Raw genomic sequence first — 18,759 nt, 5'->3', positions numbered from 1 at the left:
GACCTCTTAGCTGTCTTCAACACCATCTCCCACTGCACCCTAAGCATTATACTCCACGATGCTGGCATCCGCGACAAAGCCTGGGCTGGATCCGCTTTTTCCTCACCGTTCGAATGCAGCAAGTCAGACTACCACCGTTCCTCTCAGGACCCACAGAGATCAGCTGCGGAATGCCTCAGGGCTCCTCCCTGAGCCACACCCTCTTCAACATCTACATGGCCCAACTACATGGCCCAAATCGCAGCCATCATCAGGAACCATGTACTCAACATTGTCTCCTACACTGAAGACACCCAGCTGATCCTCTCCCTCACCAACAAATCCACAGCCCCCAGAAACAACTTCCACAACCGGATAAAAGCCATCTCCACCTGGATGAGAGACAGCTGCTTTAAACTCAACTCGGACAAGACTGAAGTCCTCATGCTAGGACACACCCCCTCTGCTTGGGACAACTCCTGGTGGCCCGCCATTCTAGGAACACCCCCATACCCATGAACCACACATGAAACCTCAACATCATACTGGACTAATAGCATACAATGAACCGCCAGATCCACGCCGTCTCCTCATCACGCTTCCACACACTTCACCTGCTTCAAAAGACCTTCAGATGGATTCCCACCAATTCAAGAAAGATGGTCACCCTCGCACTCATCAGCAGCAGACTCTACTACGGCAACGCACTCTACGCCGGTGTCACTCAAATACATCTCAGTATACTATAGGACGTGTAAAACGATGCAGCCAGACTGCTCCTCAACATCCCTCGCTGCAGCCAAAATCACTGAACACCTGCAAGAACTCCACTGGCTCCCAGTCCAAAAAAGAGTCACTTTCACACTCCTCACACATGCATACAAAGCCCTCCATGACACAAAACCAGCACATCTGAACCACAGCCTCTCATTTCATGTACCCACTCAACACCTCTGTTCCTCTCAACTGGCCCTGGCCACCGTCCAATGGATCTGCAAGTCCAGACCCCTCCACCAAGACCTGGAACACCCTGCTCTCCAGCTCAGGCAAGCCCAGTCGCTGAACCAATTCCAGAAGGACCTCAAGACCTGGCTCGTCGAATGAACCCCAGCGCTCAGATGGATTTCCCTCATCCTCCCATCCCCCATCAGTGCCTTGAGACCCTCACAGGTGAGTAGTTGTGCTATACAAACCTTGATTGATTGATTGATTGACTGCTCAAAGAACTAGCTCTGTCCAGCAGTCAGCGGGAGACAAAAGAGATCAGAAACAACACCCCTGTCTAAGCCAAGCAGATATTTGTAAGGCTACTACTTAGGCTTCTCCCTCTACCCTTGTCTCTCAGTGCTGATTAAATGTGGTTTTCGAATCTGAATTGTGTTTTGGTAATCTGATTCTTTCCAAGACTGTTTTACATTGAAAGATGTTCTGATGTTTTTATAGTATGTTGTTTCTGTAGGTTCATTTGGGTGTGGTAATAAAGATTACATTTCTTTGTCTCATAAACGCTTCTCTTGTTTGAGGAAGTGTCTGAGAGATCCTTATCCATCCATGAGGAAGATGTGCGGTGTTGGAATGGGGCAAGGAAGCAAATGAGGAGGTAATGCCTGGATTAGTTACTGGTAATATTCAGTCTTCTTCTTTCTTGTCCTTGTACTTACAACCCTCCCTTCCTCTCTTCTTAGTGGCCTTCACAGCATTTCTAATAAAGGGCTTGTTATATCAGGACTTTGATAGGGAGAGGTCGAGGTTTATAGGAAGGAGAACATCTCCTTCATAGACACAGTGAACAATTCGGGCAACTGGTGACTAACAGGGCTTCTGTAAAATAAACACTCAAGAAGTAAATACTAGAAATTGGAAGAACAGAAGAAGAATCTAAATAATGAAGAAAACTGGTAAGTAATAAAGGCATTTCCCTACATTTCAAGCTTGAAGAAGCATTAGTGGTGATTTATAAAGGCCACGGTGGGCAACTGCCTTATAGCACCTTTAAAAGAGGCCACAAGAGTTCGTCAGATTGCAGCAAATGCCCTCAAAATGGCTTTCATGCTGAGGAAGAGCACTCAGAAGGCAATTTGTCATTCTGCTTGGAGATCCGAAAACCATTGTACTCTAGCTGTGAAAAAGACTTCTGGGAGCCTAGAGAGGTTGACAATACCAACCTGCTCCTTGCTGCAGTAAGAAATACACTTTAAAAGCATATTTTTCAACTTGCACACCACATTAGAGTTGCACCTTAGAATGCATTTAATTCTTTGCAGAAATGATTTTGCGTACAAAAACAACACATAGGGAAAATGTGCCCGCTTTAAAAGTGCAAAGAATCACTTTAGACTACATTTTATTCTTCTAAAAGAATGGATAAGTAAATCACACGTACAGAAAATGTGCTTGCTTTAAACATGTAGGTAAATAACTTAAAGAAAAAAAAGTGTAGTAAGCTATCGTTCTCAATGTGCTTCTGTAACTAGGACCAAGCCATATATTCTTTCAACTCTTGAGCACAGTAAAATAGACATATATTTAGAATGTTCCCTATCACCACCATCCTGATAAAGAATGTGCTGACTTAAAGATCTTGCTCTTTCGCTTCTTCACACCATATTAGATTATCCTGCTTTAACAATGAAGTGCTGTAGATTCATAATGAATAGACTGTTAGGATGAAGAATAATTTAGATATATTTTATATGTGCTTAACCAGGACACTGTCAATAGATTTTTTCATTGCATTTGACTAGCCATTTGTATTCACAATAGGATATTGAATGCAGCTATTAGCTTAGGTAAGAGGCTTCTCATGAGAACTTTCCTCCATGTGTCAAGTTACTCGTAACAATTCCTTAACTATCTACAGGCGTGAATGTTTACTGTGGGAATTGGGAGGAGGAGCTATGGATGTTGACAACTCCATCAGATAAGCGGTTTCCATTGGATGAGTCCATCATACACCTTCTAATTTTCATTACATTATTGTGTGGTTTTATACCATATTTGGGTGTTCCTGGTTAGAGAAAGGAGCGACCCCTTATGACTCTACTAGGGGATAGTCTCTCTATGAAGACATCTTATTGAACCTTGCCCCTCATTGCTGGAAGCTACTGCTGACAGTCACTTTGCCTTCCTTAGTCCTAATTGTTCTTGATCAATGCTACTGCAACAATCATTCCTCTATCACTGATTTTTCAACTGTTGCTACTGCAGCTGAGGGGAATTTGACTGAGTTTCCAGAATGACTCTTTATGGGACGTTCAAGACTTTACCCATGCTCTGAAAATCTTGTTCTTTTCTAGAAAGAACTCTTCATGGGTCCCTTAACTAGGGTAGGTTAGGTTCCTTTAGCTAGCTTAGTGAAAAATCTCCTTTATGGAACACTTTCTTTGATTTATGCTGTCAATAATCAATTTTTTTTCAATATTTCTGTAATCTGGACAAACTCGAATAATGATGACAAAATCATCCTAATCCTTTAAAGATAAAAAAAGGTTTTGGAAACTTCTACAACTTCTCGTCTTTAACTGAAACCACTGAACCTGACAGTTGATGATATCTATGACCGGTACCTTTGTTCCTTGCTCCATGCGCAACACAGTGGCAAAGGTCCATTTGACTTGTTAAGCGCCATCTGGTTTTCGAGGGTCCAAACTGTCAGTTTGGGTGTTTGGTTTAATACCCTATTTTCCCACGCCTTGGGTGCCTACTTCCCAGATGCCCACTGACGGTGGTGTGAAGTAGAACCACTGGCCCCAATTTTTGAGTCCTCGCTGTTTCTGACCAGAAGCAAAGTGCAGCACATTTCTCACTCTAGGAATCCTATCAATGCTTCTTCCTTAGTGCTATGAAAGAGCTTTTAAACTGTGTCAGCGCTATACAAATCAACTACAAATAATTAAATGTCTGTCTTTTTCTTGCCGTCTGAAGGATGAAAGGCTGGACCTCCAAGGATTCAAACTTGAGGCTTGCAGTTTACATATACATTTCTCTAGCGGACTCATTATCTCACTGAGTTTGTTGCCTTTTTCTACACAATATTACGACAGTTTTCTAACATATATGACAATGTGGTATAGGGTGACCCTCAAAACACTCCCTTATCACCACCACATTTGTTTTTGTATGAGGAAAAGGTGTACACTATTTGCACAGAGCAGTGCAAACATCACAGACTGAACCTGCTGGCTGGGCAGACCCATCCGTGGAAGGCTGCTGAGAGCCCAGAGCACACCCACTGAACTTAGTGCTCAAGTAATGCGTTCGCTTCCAAGGCTGAAAGACACCTGAGGGAAAAAGTGTGCCAATTCATGTGGCAGATGCTGTGTTCAGAAAGCGTCAGCATGGTCTCCTGGTTCAGGAGGACAGACATAAAGAGAAACACAGTGTTCCTTGCAGCAGGAAACACGAAACAATAAATGACCTCATACATCCGTTAATGAAAACTTCATTACGTGAACTCCGTCAGTGCTCTTCTATGGTTAGCCTATACATTACCCATCCTTTCACAGTTATGAGTATCTTATTTCATAATACATGATCCTCTCAAAAACTAACTGGGCTGAAAATCTGCTCACCCCTAAGAATATGGCATAAGGGTAAGTAGTGAATTAAAACTAACCTTGTGTTGGGATAATTGTAGGTTAGAAATGTCTCTTCAGCTGTACAGACCTTTTTGGATCACCCTGTCCCTTTGGTAATATTCATAAAATTAACATTCAACAACAGAAGTTTTATATAGCTCTAAAGAAGACCATGCGTACAGCTTACATTGGAACCTTTGCATTTTACAAGCCTGGTCCCAGATCTTTGTATTTAGGGTTCCTTTGTACATTAAGCATCAGTTAAAAATATTTCACAAATGGAGATTTACTGAAATCATGAGACTGTGTCCTTCCAGACATGTCTAGTGTTCACGTTTCTAAGCTTTACAAATTCTGTAACCTAGGACTTTAATATGAGTAGTTTGCAGGAGAACAAATTAAATCTTACAGGCTGAGGTTGTACTAGTGCTTTCCTTTAGTTCCAGTGTGACAACGTTTCCCTGGAGAGTCTTTCTGGGGCATTATAAGACTTGTGCTGCCCTTTTATGGTACTCGTTTCACAAACCCCCCCTCAGAGAACACAGTCACCAACATGCAAACTCTTATCCCACATGTAGCATTATCTGTTAGGGTCTGGGTGTAAACTTCAATTAATGTTGCTTCAACCAAGATCCTGATGGTGCCCGTGTACTTCTGAGATTATAGGGTCCACCTCTTACCTATAGCGCTACATTAATCCAACCAATTGCGCCGGTGAATGAGATAAATAATTCAGCAGGTTCGTGCTCCTCTCATGAATATAAGGGAGCTCTCTGATTTAACTCACAACCTCTGACAGACCAAAAGCTGATCATCTTGCACTCCTTTTAGGCAGCACCAGCCAAGCATTCTAGTGATGACATCACAGACTTCTAGCAGTTCTTGGAACTAGAAGGCTCCATGATAGTAAGCATACGTAGCGTCCACACATGAAGACTCCAGTCAAATTGTACACACCAAAGCACTACAATCAGGACGTTAATTCAAAAACATACTTAGTCTAAAGCAAGAATCGGGGACATTTCGGCTGCTTCCTAAGCCTACTTTGCTCAAGCAGTTCCCTGATGCAGAAATCGTGCAGTTACATCTTGCGGGGGTCACACTCTTCCAGAGTCAGTTAAAAAAAACCATGGGAGACGCATAAAGTGAGCATTTATTTTTATAAAGTTACTCCAGCCTGTGTTGCCTTAGAAGTTGAAGTAACCCAAGAGAGTGGTATGGGCCTTTTGACTGGATAAGGTGGTGAGGAGATGACCCAAGAATTCATCAATGAAAGCCTTGTTCTGCCCATGAGGCCTATTGATGAAATGGAAGCTTGAATTCTTTGTTGCCGAGAGTGGGAAGTGGTGCGTCAAGTGGTGAATGGATCTGAGTGTCATCGGCTTACCTTGGGTGCAGGACAGGAAGAACTTATGAATGACTGTGAGGCCCACTCCCTTGTTATGTGCATTGTACACACAATGAATGCTGTAGCCTGTGGTAAGTACTGGGGTGAATGTATGACACTGTTCTGTATTCTGTCCACCAATTGTTCTTTTTGCCTGTGGTAAGTAGGACATTTTGAATGTTTGAGAATGTGGGGGTTCACCATGTTTCTGGGATGAAACAAGTATCAAGCTTGTGATCACTGATAAGGACAGCAATGTCTGGTGCATGGTGCACTGCCAAGCAAACGTTAATAAGCATGAGTTGGAATGCATGGTTTTTAGTGTGTGGGTGTGTGGTAGGTGGATATGTGCAAAGTTGGATCTGTTTGTAATGAGATCTGTGTCTGATTGGCGTATGATTGTTTCTTTCCTTGTGGATTTCAGTTGTACAGGATTTCTGGCCAGCAGCCTTATCTGACTGTAAAAGAGCCAAACATGCAATACCATTGTCTCTGTCAGCAGAGACGTTTTAAGGCATGGGCAAAGTGAGCCCTAGCCCAGGGCCTTGGCCTTTCAGGGGGCCCCTGATAGAGCTAACTCTGTTCTGCAGAGAGTCTTGCCCTGATGACCTTGAATATTTTGCTTTAAACACCATTTCCCTATAATTTATTTTTAATGCGTGTGATGTATGGGAGTCAGTTACAGGCATTTTGTAGAGAAGTGTTTGTTTTTCAACAACATGCAACAGCCATGAAAAAGTTTCATTTAGATCAAAACGGGACCTCACATATGAGAAATCGGAGGGTATCACAAAGATTATTTGGAATAATAATAGTGAGCTGCTGCATTATTATAATATTGGAAACACACATCACCAGCTCTGAATATTAGATACAAATAAATGTAGAATGTAGACCAGTGTGCCTGTGCACTGTCATTGACCTGGCCAAAGAGGACATGAATTCAAAGCTGTTCTGAACAGGGGCCCCAAAATTATATTTGGCCCGGTGCCCCCGAAATCCTCAAAATGTCCCTGTCTGTCAGCCCTTAGCTGGAGACTCCCAGGTGGTGGGACGCCCAAAGTGGTGTCACTTCCTGTACAGATGGATAATGGTAAGTGCTGTAATGTAGGTGCCTCTGCAGATGGATGAGGGCGAATGGCATCAGTTTGGCTGGCTTCGTCTTTGAAAAATGGTCTTGGAGGAACACCAGTGGTATCACTTCTTGTGCGGATGGATGACAGAGAGTGAAGTGCCTGTCTTCTTTTTTTTTTAAATGGTTTCAATAGGAAACAAATCATGTCACTTCCTAAGCAGATGGATGATGGTGCATGCAGTGATGTTACTTCTTGTGTAGATTGATGTAGTCGAGCTACTTGAGTACTAAGGTATCAGAATCTCTTATGGCTGTTTGTCACCACTCTGGATTCTTTTGTTCCCATCTGCTATATTCAGGTACATGCTAGTCAAAGTGCGTAGGTGAGATGTTTATGGTCAATTATCCTTTATAGGTCTTGCTGATAGACTGCTGAAGCTGTCTGTGGAAGAACCTGTTACCTGTACACATACACATACTAACATGCATACATACAATTCAGAAAAGTGTGCTTTTGGTTGCTCACCTTCTGTCTTTGCTGTTGCCATTATTTTTAAGGTTGTCATTGGCTGGGTTGGCTTTCATTAAAGCCCTGGTATTTCATAGAATGTTACACAGAGATTTGGCTAGTCCCCAGTGGTAGCATACCCACAGTACAGCTGACCCTGTTCTGTCTTTGTCCAACTTCTAACTCCAGATTCACTCATGCCCTCCAAATACAGGAAGGGGACCCATGCTCATAGAGAATAGGTACTGTCTGGAGCCAACTTGCCCATATTTTTGGTTTTGTCATTGCTTGGTGCATTACATTGGTAAAGCCATGCCATTCCAAAATGGCTGCTGCTCATGCACATGCATATAGCTCAGCTGTCTTGTAACAGAGATTTAAAAAAAAACACAAGTACCTCCAATAAAGATGGCATCCATGCATTCATGTGACTGGATGACGTCCATTTTGTTATGGAGCTTTTATGTTTTTTTAAACTTCATTTTAAGATGGCTTCTGTGCATATGCACACGTGCAAGGTGATATCTGTGGGGAAAAGAAAGCATTTAGAAGAGACTGGAGTTGAAACCTCTAGACATTGCTAGTGCTGGCTGCTTCCTGATAGTTGCCCCATTGAGGTTTTACCTAACAACAGTGTTCTCCAACCTATTGTATATTGAGATCTAGTTCTGTTCAGTAAAAATCATCCGGAGCTACTAACACAACTTATTAGTGTTACAATAGTGATCACTTTAGACAAGCTTCCATTACCAATCATAACATTCATTATTACTAGCAATAACCTCCTCAGTTGAACAGGCATGGTCACCAGCAATAAAGTCAGCTTCATTAGTTTGAATGTTGAATGTCTCTTCAACTCAAAGCAGTCATATACACAACACCCCCTGGCATCTAAGAAAGGACATCAGTAATAAGGGTCCCAGTGCACTCTGAATTACCATCTATGTATCTGGAATAAACATATTTTTTCTGCAAACATCTGTTTATCAGTTCTTAATACAGACTAGTTTTACTTCTAAACATATATTTTGGGATTTGGGTATTCAATCAAACAAAATCCAGGGCGACACATAGGGGAACTACTCACAGGTAGCTGGAGCGCTTCCAGTAGCGCCCGACCTGCCAGTTGGAGAACCCTGCTGTACAATGAACTATAATTTGATGTTCTAAAAAAATACTAAACACATGAAATTCGTATTTTATTATTAAATGGAAGTCCAATGTAAAATTACAACCAATTCTTCACCCCATGTATTCATCATAGCAATGTACTTACCAGACAGTTTCTTAGCAAATGTCATCTCATTTTGAGGCGGAAAGCTTTTGCATTTAAATTTAGAGCTTGTGAAACAAACTAGATTCACACTGACCAATCCTGCATGAAGATATCCTGTAGGAAACAGTGGTTCCAACATATACTGAAAATCTATGTTGTGTTAAAGGGTTAAGAACTGAGGGGCATATTTACAAGAGAATGGTGACACGCTGCGTTAAGCCAAAATTGCTAATACCGCGCTCCACCATTCTGAAAACTCGGGGATGCCCTGTGTCCCGAACTGCACATAAACAGCCAGTAATGGTGATTTGGTTCTTCTATGTTTGCTGCTTTATGCAGCACACCTAGAAGTTTCAACTTGTCATTTTTCAATGATTGTTTATGTGCAGGAAGGGACACCTTCCTGCACGTGAACAATCACTAATGATGATGTGCTGACTCAATGCGTGCTGCAGAATGCAGCACACATAGAAACAGCAAAAACGGTTCGCCAGGCTAAGACCAGGTTTTGTAGGGTCTTATTTTTGGTGCTGACTCCTATTTATACCATCCTTGTACATAGGGTGTAGCATCAAGAGCGGAACTCCCTCCGCAAGACCCATTGACCACCCCTTTTACGCTAAGTGCTACTTGACAGAGGATTTTATTCACAAAGCAACGTTAAGCCACGTTAAGTGGCTTAACGCTACCTTGTAAATAAGGCAAAGGGATGATCGTCACCAGAACGTCACAAAAAGTGATGTTCTGGTGGCGATAACCTCTTGTAAATTTGACCCTAAATTTAACAAGATGTTGAATATCATGTCTAACACCCTGCAGGGAAAGACTAAGCACACATAGTTTGCCTTTACCTACATTCTTCTTTTCAGATGAGAAATAATAAACAAGGTGTTGTGGCTCTCAATCATATCCCAACAAACCATTGCTGGAAAAGCTGTTAGTATTCTCTTTTTCATCTTACTTTTTATCCAGATATTGTTTATGTGAAAAAGTATACATAAAGAGGATTAGCAGACCATTTCGGTAGACATCTGCTATTTACATAATTCTATAGGGCATCATTTAGAGCTTGACCGACAGGGTACTCCATTTATATGTTACACATATCCGGTCAACTGTATTACAAGTTCCACAGACTATGATACATTTGTAATATGGTGGACAGGAATCTACCACATCTGTGACAGAGTGCCTTGTCATCTAAACTCTTAATAATGTCCATGGCCTCTTAAGAGGGGTGTGAAAAGATGAACACAGAAAAAACCCCACATGCAATTTTTGAATCTTTGGCTACCATGTTATGCCCATAAAAGACCTAAGGCCTCATTGAGAGTTGGAGCACTTTGAGCACAGCCTTAAATTGGAGGCCCTTCTGCACCACCAAATGGGTGCTTCCTTGCCTCATTTAGAAGTGAAGCAAACACAGGGTTTCTAGCAGCAGAGCCTCAGTTAACTCATTAGTACCTTTCACAAATCAGCATGTTCACCACAGGGCCACCAAAATACAAGGAGAGTAGCTCCGACATGTTTAGAGCAGGGCTACTACCCTGATTTGTCATCCCAGGGCTATCTCTAATGGCAATGAGTTTAGAAAGCAGAGGCCCCTGCATGCAAGGTGACTTGCCAAGCGCAGGGAAAAAGGCTAATAGTTTAGAAACAAACTTTGGCAAGACCCAATAAGCAAAAATGTGTGCAGGCATACAACATTTAAATTTGCAGCAGCAAACAATTAAATTGCAATTTATTAAATAACGTGAAGAACTGCTTATGTTATTATCACAAAATTACGTTTAATGTTTTGTATAAAAAAATTATTAGAAATCTTCACTTATTTAAAAACTTGGGGCCCGATTCTCAGACAAAATCCTAAACTTACTAATCATGGTATTCTCAGAATGCACTTACGACTGTCCTAAGTTTACGTCCGCACTCGGGCCGGAATTTCCGCACACGGAGCGGAAGCTCCGCACCCGAAGTGGAAGTCCCACACCCGGGCCGGAATTTCCACCATCAGGCCGGAATCTCCGTTTTTGGGCCGGAATAGCCACAATCTGGTGTTAGTTGACTATATCTGATGCATTGTGGGTATTCCGACCCGGAAGCGGCGATTCCTGCCCAATGGTGGGAGTAGGAGTTGCTGGGACATCGAAGGCCTTATAACCCTCCAGGAATAGATCACAGTCCACCAACCATGTCTCTTGCTGGTTGATCACCTGGAATTGCTTCACAAAGTGCAACCATAGTGGGTCCTGGAACTTGTTGGCCAACGCTGCAATATTCCAGGACAAAAATGTAATAGCTCATACCCTTTGGCTCTCCTCGGCTACCTCAGATGAAGACTGCTTCTGAGCAACAAGCTCAATGCTTTGTGACCCAGTATTACCTAGCCAATTACACTCCTCCAACCCCGATAATGCAGAAAATCTATTGTTTAGCTCCAACAAAGGGCGAGCTGCATGCAAGACAGGTGTTACAGGTGGTAAATGAGTCCCAAGGGTAAGCTGCTGTACTGGAGTTGTTCTTGAAACCCGCCCACCTCGGTGGGCTTCCATATAAGCATTAGAGTGCATTTCCTTTGGTAACAGATTTATAGAAAAAGCCCAAGGGGAGTGCCCTAATAACAGATCCTGGTTTAGGGTGACAAGTATTCCTAGACAATATCATACCCGCAGTGTGACGGTTATCAAAATTAACAATTACACAATCACCCGTGCCCGATTTACGGGAGTTCCCAATCCAGCTAACTCTACGGGCCATAATGATGTTTTTAGCCATGCGAGCACCCAGGGCAGTGTTATGAGTCAGCCAGTGAGTTAGTTTATTTTTAAAGCTGCCCAAAATCCTCATTTACCCCTCGGTGGAGAGATGGAACACTCCCCATGACCACTACATAAGGAGTGGATTCCGGAGGCAGGTCTATTACTCGGAGACTCGTTTGCACCTCGCTTTTCTCCAACCTCCCATCCTTGTGTCCATGCCTGACATCTAAGCTGTTCATAGGTATGAGGGTGTTACTTCTTGGGCCTACTCTTTTAGTCTTATCCGCAATTCCTGGGTCAGCGGGCTGCAAAGATTGTGAGGTTAAGGGATGATTTAAAGGATGCCGCTGGTTAGTCTGTAACTCGGGAACCCGTACAGACTTCTGCTCAGGAACAATACTGGGGGCTCCTGGTAAATGCACTGCCTCCGCGGGGTTACGTGACACTCAGCTATCCTCAATTTTAGTCTATCTCTCAAGGATAGGGCTCAGTTTAAGATTTAAGAGCTTGGACAATACTAGCTGGAATTCGCCCCAGAGAAATCTAATATGGGGGGATAGGTAAGGGGGCTGAATCAGATGGAGTGATATTGGAAGCCAGATTAGATTTCACTTTCTTCGCTTTGCCCCCAATAGCTTGAGTTTTCCTTTTGGGGCCTATACCATGCTGCAGATTCCCATTCGCAACCGGAATTACCCCTACATTTGAATGACCAGAGGGAGGTGTCGGCACAATATTACTCAAGCAGCTGCCCATTTCCCGGCTCTCAATCAAATCATCACCCTTGCCACATATTGCAATAACAGGCGAGAGTGGCAAAGACCTTGTAACTCTATTACAGACTGCAGGTGATGATCTAGGAGACCCCAAACCACCCTGAGAGTTTGATTAGGGCCCAGAACAGTTGGTTAGACCTGTGAGTTCATTAGTACCGCCCTCCCGTACCACTTGCAGCTCATGAGCATCTGTGGAGGGCAAGTTAGAGGACGCACAGGAGATCTCGAGAGGCGCCTATTCACCATCTCGATCTCTTTGTCCAGCACAGAGGCAGCCCTAAACAGGAAAGAATCCATGGTGGAAACTGAAGAGACCGATGAGGCAGCTCCCAACTTCTTTCCCATGACAGGCATGGAAGTAGACGATGTTGCCTTACGCCCAACCATGGCTGTGGGTCACCAGATGACTGCGAGAGGCTACAGTCAACATCAGCCAAAGTAGGTATATCAGTTCAGAGGTCCCGGACCGCCTCACTAATAAGTCCTACGGGCCTGTAAGTCGAACATAGCACTAATTTAAAACCTCTCAGTTAGCCCAACCCCTTACCAGACCAATAGTCTCGCCATAGTTCAGCTCGATAAGTGAATAAATCCTTACAGCTAATGCAGTGCACCCATCCACTGAACTTGAGTCACCGAGGGTGGGCCCAGCCCAGGGTTGTCTAGTCACGGACGGGCACAGATGGACCCGCCCTTGGTCTGGGCTTCGTCCGGGCATGTCCTGCGCAGCGGTGAGCCTTTAGCAGCTTTATCGGCCACAGTGATGGGAGAGTGGCGTTAGCTGGGCTGGAATGCTGGAGCGATGCAGGGGAGCCTGGGAGAGTGAGTTCCGGTGCCTGGCTGCAACTCTGAATCGGAAAGCGCATCCCGCGAGGCGGTGAGCCACTGGCAGCTTTATCCGCCGCAGTGATGGGAGAGTGGCGTCAGCTGGGCTGGAATGCTGGAACAATGTAGGGGAGCCTGGGAGAGTGAGTCCCGGTGCCTGGCTGCAACCCTGAATCGGTAAGCACGTCCCACGCAGCGGTGAGCCTCTGGCAGCTTTATCTACCGCGGTGATGGGAGAGTGGCGTCAGCTAGGCTGAAATGATGGAACGATGCAGGGGAGTCTGGGAGAGTGTGTGCGGGTGCCTGGCTGCAACCCTGAATCGGTAAGCGCGTCCCGCACAGCAGTGAGCCTCTGGCAGCTTTATCCGCCGCGGTGATGGGAGAGTGGCGTCAGATGGGCTGGAATGCTGGAACGATGCAGGGGAGCCTGGGAGAGTGAGTCCCAGTGCCTGGCTGCAACCCTGATTCGGTAAGCGCGTCCCCAAGTTAATAAGTCTTCTCCGTGATTGAATGTCCATGTGCACTCAAATACATTGAATGTACAATCAGAAGACACGGAGTCAAACACAATGGAGTCTGGACAGTTCCAGAACTGCCGTCTGATGTTCCTGGGAACTGGCTAAAGTGCTGCAGTTTGTTGTTGCTGTTGGTTTGCGATGGTACAGTTGCGGCTTGTGAAGGATTGTCAGGCAGGAAGACCACAGAGCTAGTGAACAAAAGTTCAACCTTTTAGGCCAGACAGCCTCTACCCCTGCTACAGGGATCCCATTCCAATCACAAGTGGCTCCGTTTGTCCTTAATCCAGGAAGCCGGGTCGACGATAAACACCAGTTTCCACCGAGAACAATTACTCAGTACAAATCCAGCATCTTGCCACTTGCTTCGCTGTAGCCAACCCACCGCTATCAATCTGTTTATCTCCCACGTATAGGCCCTCTATGAAGTTTTTGAGACAAGGTGCCCCGCAAGATCCTGCCCTCAGTCTCACTCTGTTTAATATGTACATGTATTGGGAGAGGAGTTGGCCTAATGACTAGGGCAGTCGACCTCAAATCTGGGAAACTGGGTTCAAGTTTTGGCAATGATGCTGAACATCCTGTGGATCTTGGCAAATCAATTAATCTCGCCATGCCTAACAAAAAAAATACGAATGTGTCCTCATGTAATGCAACTGGTGGTATGTAAAGCGCTCTGATACCCGATTCAGGTAAAGTTTGTGCTATATAAAACTCTGTAAAAAAAAAGGCTTTGGGCAGCCATCATCCAACCATTTGTCTTGAATGTGGTGTCATATGTTAATGCCACTCATCTCTTATTCTCTTTCCTGGAAAGTAGCTGAATGGATGAAGAGCAGCTGTTTAAAACTTGATTTGGATAAAACTGTAAACATTGCTCTTTAAGTGTTCTCCTTTTATATGATCAAGCACATTGTAGCCTTCTGAGTTTGTGATCCCTCACACTCGGGTGCTCAAGGCAAGAAACCTTGGAATTTAATTTGGCAAGGTTCTCTCCCTTCTTCCCTAGGTGAAGTCATTTACAGGAACTTGCTTTGATCTTCTAAAACGTTTTGTAAAGTTTTCTTACCATTGTTCCCGGGTTTTCCAGGAAAATCATCACGCATTCTATGATCACTTCCCATCTGAACTATGCTAATGTTTTTTTTTATATTTGGGCCTTCCTGACTAATCACTCTGTTGCCCTCAAATGGTGCATAATGGGGGGCGTGGCTGAACCGCGAAGGCCGCAGCTTAGCGAGGCTCCGTAACTTCCCTTCTCTCCCGTCTATCCGATACAAATACCGACCCCGTGGTAGCGGACCCCAGAGATCAAATGGAAACCCGGCACTGGGGGCGCGGCCAATTGAGTCCTGCACTGAGTGAGAACTCCGGGGGCTTGCGTGGTGGCGTGAGCGGAGAGCGAGCCCGGCTGTCCTTGCGCCCCGACCCCCAATCAACATACCGGAACAACCAGTTGTCCTGACTGGAGACTGGAGAACGTCGGACGTCCCCCCAGCCCCAGGAAAATATTTACTAAGGGGTGCTCCGACCCCCGGCCGTAACCACCCCAATTTACGGCCTGCTGAGACAGAGGAAGCCGGGGTCTGGCGTGGGAGCGGAGCCGACACCCGCAGCATTAATAGACTTCTGATTCTGCCCGGCCTTGGGCCAATACATTGGGGCGGATCGGGTGAGCAGCTGAAACGTAGATCCACGGCAGGAAAGTAGACAATCGCCCAACCCGCTGCCTGGCGCCGAAGTCCCCCAGCCCCAGGACAATATTTGCTGAGGGGCGCTCCGGCCCCCGGGAGTAACCACCCCAAGTTGGTGCCTGCTGGGATGGAGGAGGCCAGGGCCTGGCGTGGGAACAGAGGTGGCAGATAACCACCTGAGCTTTGCCTGATATCTAGCAAATCTGACACCCGCAGCATTAGCAGACATCGGATTCTGCCTGGCCGTGGCCTAATACATCGAGGTGGATCGCGTGAGCAGCAGAAACACAGATCTACAGCGGGAAAGGAGACGCTCGCCCCACCCACTGCCTAACGCCACTTGAAGCGGACCACATGCGGTGGGCCTGCGGGCCGGAGTCCTCATCGGAGCACTTACATAATCCAGCGAGAGGCCCATACGCCTGCACATCCCCGACTGCACAGCGCCAATACAGTTTATGGGCAGCAAACCTGAAGGAAGGATCGACCTGTCTCTGTTCGCTAGGCATCGACATTGGGTAATGGCTGCCACCACTAACTTTCCCGATGGGCATCGCATCTTACTGCCAATGCGCGCCGGGCCTTTTTGAGTGGCAGAATCCAAATCCCCCATTGGAGGCCTTGATACATATTACACAGGACCTGGCTGCAATTGTCTATCTAGCACTTCCCTGGCTGTAAAACCTACCCCACGAGATCACTTGTGATCTCGGGCGGAGTGGGGGTGCTGGCCTCAACACCAAGAGCGACTCCAGCCTGCTAGCTTCTCAATAAACTCTCCCTGCCGGCACAACGAAGACAAGAGATCAAGGCACAATGTCATCAACTAGGGGCAGCAAACCCGTGCAGCAGAATAGGCTTGACCGCTACACTCTCCCTAAAGCTTTGTTGCCTGATCCTTCACCCACGGGCAAAAGCGAAGAAGGTTGGGGGGATCAGATCCGGAACCTACGCTCAAAGACGTCCTAGAGGCAATCGCGGGGATTAAGACTCCGCTGGAACACAAGATGGATGCAATCAGCGTGGAAGTTAATCTACTCCGAGCGGACCTGAATAAAAATAGTGAGCAAGTAAAGCAGGTGGAGCTCACAACTGCGAGCTTTGTGGAAGACACTTCCCAGCTGCAAAACGACATCAAGGAACTGCAAACTTTTCGGAAATTCGCGTAAACCAAACTGGATGATTATGAAGGGCGTCTACGATGCAACAATGTACGTATCTTAGGGGTCCCGGAAAAATCTGAGGGGCTAGCCACTGATCTCTTTGTGGAAGCACTCATCCTCAACCATCTGCAGCCCAAGGGGCTTGGGAAATTCTTTGTTATTGAAAGTGCCCACAGAGTGCCTGGAGGTCGTCCGAAACCAGGAGCCCCCCCCTCGTCCATTCCTTGCCAGAGTCCTCAACTTTTGAGATCGAGACGTGATACTCCCACATGCCAGAACGGGACCTCCACTTCGGTACGACAACGCGGAAATAACTTTCTTTCCGGACTTCACTCAGATGGTCCACAGACAAAGACGCTCCTTCCTGGGAATCAAGAAAACGTTAGGAGACAAAGGATACAAGTATGGCATGCTGTTCCAAGCCAGGCTTCGTGTGGAGGCTGACGGTAGGGCCTTGTTTTTCAAACATCCGGAATCCGCAGCAGACTGGTTGGAGAGCCGCTAAACAGCGAGCTGTATATTCCTATGGGTAATGTAAATTGGATGGGGTGGACATGGGCCAGCGGACTCAATTGATGGTGACACTGGTTTGTAGGATTGATGGGCAGTGACTGAAGGCCAGGACCTGCACTGTGGTGCACCACAAGGCGCTTAAGTACGATATGAACCTTCCTTACTTGAGCTAGTGGCTGACCTGCACTCAAGGGCCAACATTATAGTGATATCAGTAATGGGGAGGGGGGAGAGGACACCGTGCACCCCACTTTTCTACATTTAGTTAACTTGTGTGGGCGACAGGCACTCTGAAAGTTGTATCATGGGCAGTTTGAAGCCCATAGTGCAGGGGCGCAGGGAGGGGGGTGGTTGGGAAGGGTTGTTAAAGTTTGAAAGTTTTCAATTTTATGTGGACATTTTTCTATCGACAGCATCAAAAAGTAACGCAATACAGGAGCAGTACAATCACATGAGTCTACATGGGTACGCAGTGGGATACAGGGATTAAGATCCTTAGCTGGAACGTCAATGGGCTTGGCGATAAACTTAAACGTAGCATGGTCCTTCAATATATCAAGAGAAAAGCCCCTGACGTCATTCTCCTACATGAGACACACTTAGTAGGGAACATGTGTAAGGCTATGAACAGGGGAGGATATAAACTTGTGGCACATGCTGGCTTCACGACTGGGTCACGAGGAGTGGGCATCTTACTAAAAAACTCGTTCCCTTTCATGCTACAATCCACTTGGTCAGATAACAGGGGCAGATACATAGGAATTTCGGGTCTCTGGGAGGGTAGAGTCGTCACATTTATTTCAGTGTATGTTCCCCCTGGCTTCCAGAGTGATACTTTTAAAGACCTGGGCACAATCATATTGGCCCTTCCAGAAGGCCTCCTCATGATAGGGGGGGACTTTAATGCAGTGGTTTCTGGAATACTGGATCGTCATCCCCCGCGGGCCATCAGGCCCGCACAGCAGTGGCTGCCTGACTTCCTTGAGGCCATGGGACTGGTGGATGGATGGAGAGCACACAACCCAGACAGGGCCCAAAATAACTTCTTGTCGAACGCCCACCATAATCTCTCCCTCATTGATTATGTACTAGTTCCAGCATCACAGGCACTCGATATTTGAGAAATCCGCCATTTAAGTAGGGGTATTTCTGATCACTCACTGATCTGGACACATGTTGTCCTGGGCCAGAGGAGGATGGGAAGAATAGCTCCCATTAATCCGTGGTACCTCCGAGACCCTGACACCCGAAAGAAAATAATCCTGTGAGAAGTTGGCCTGATATATGCTGTCCACTAGTTATAGTGGGAACCTTGTATCAGTCCAAACAACCCCTTATGGTGATAGGTTAAAGACAACCTTTATTGAAAGCTAGCCTAGTGGTAGCTATGGAGAGCAGCCTTCAGGTTAAGTCTTGAAGGAATGCAAAGCAGCTTGTTTTACCAGTCTATAATCTCTTGAATGACCAAATTAAAGGACAACCACACCAGGTATATATTTAAAATATATGTATCTAAGATAAAAAACACCCCTCTAGTCTCTTAATGAGGCTGGAGTTCGAAGTACTTAAGTTATAAGTCAGCAATCAACAGTAATAGCACAAATACACGTTTGGGCCCTAGGGGCGTACCAAACCATATACCAATAAAGTGGTATAAGAACCACGACTGAACTAGACACAAGGCCTAGAGCCTGTAGAAACGCTGGGACCCC

Source organism: Triturus cristatus, chromosome 3_2 (assembly GCF_964204655.1).
Source record: "Triturus cristatus chromosome 3_2, aTriCri1.1, whole genome shotgun sequence".
NCBI classification, from domain to species: Eukaryota; Metazoa; Chordata; class Amphibia; order Caudata; family Salamandridae; genus Triturus; species Triturus cristatus.
Note: the sequence above shows the minus strand (reverse complement) of the source record.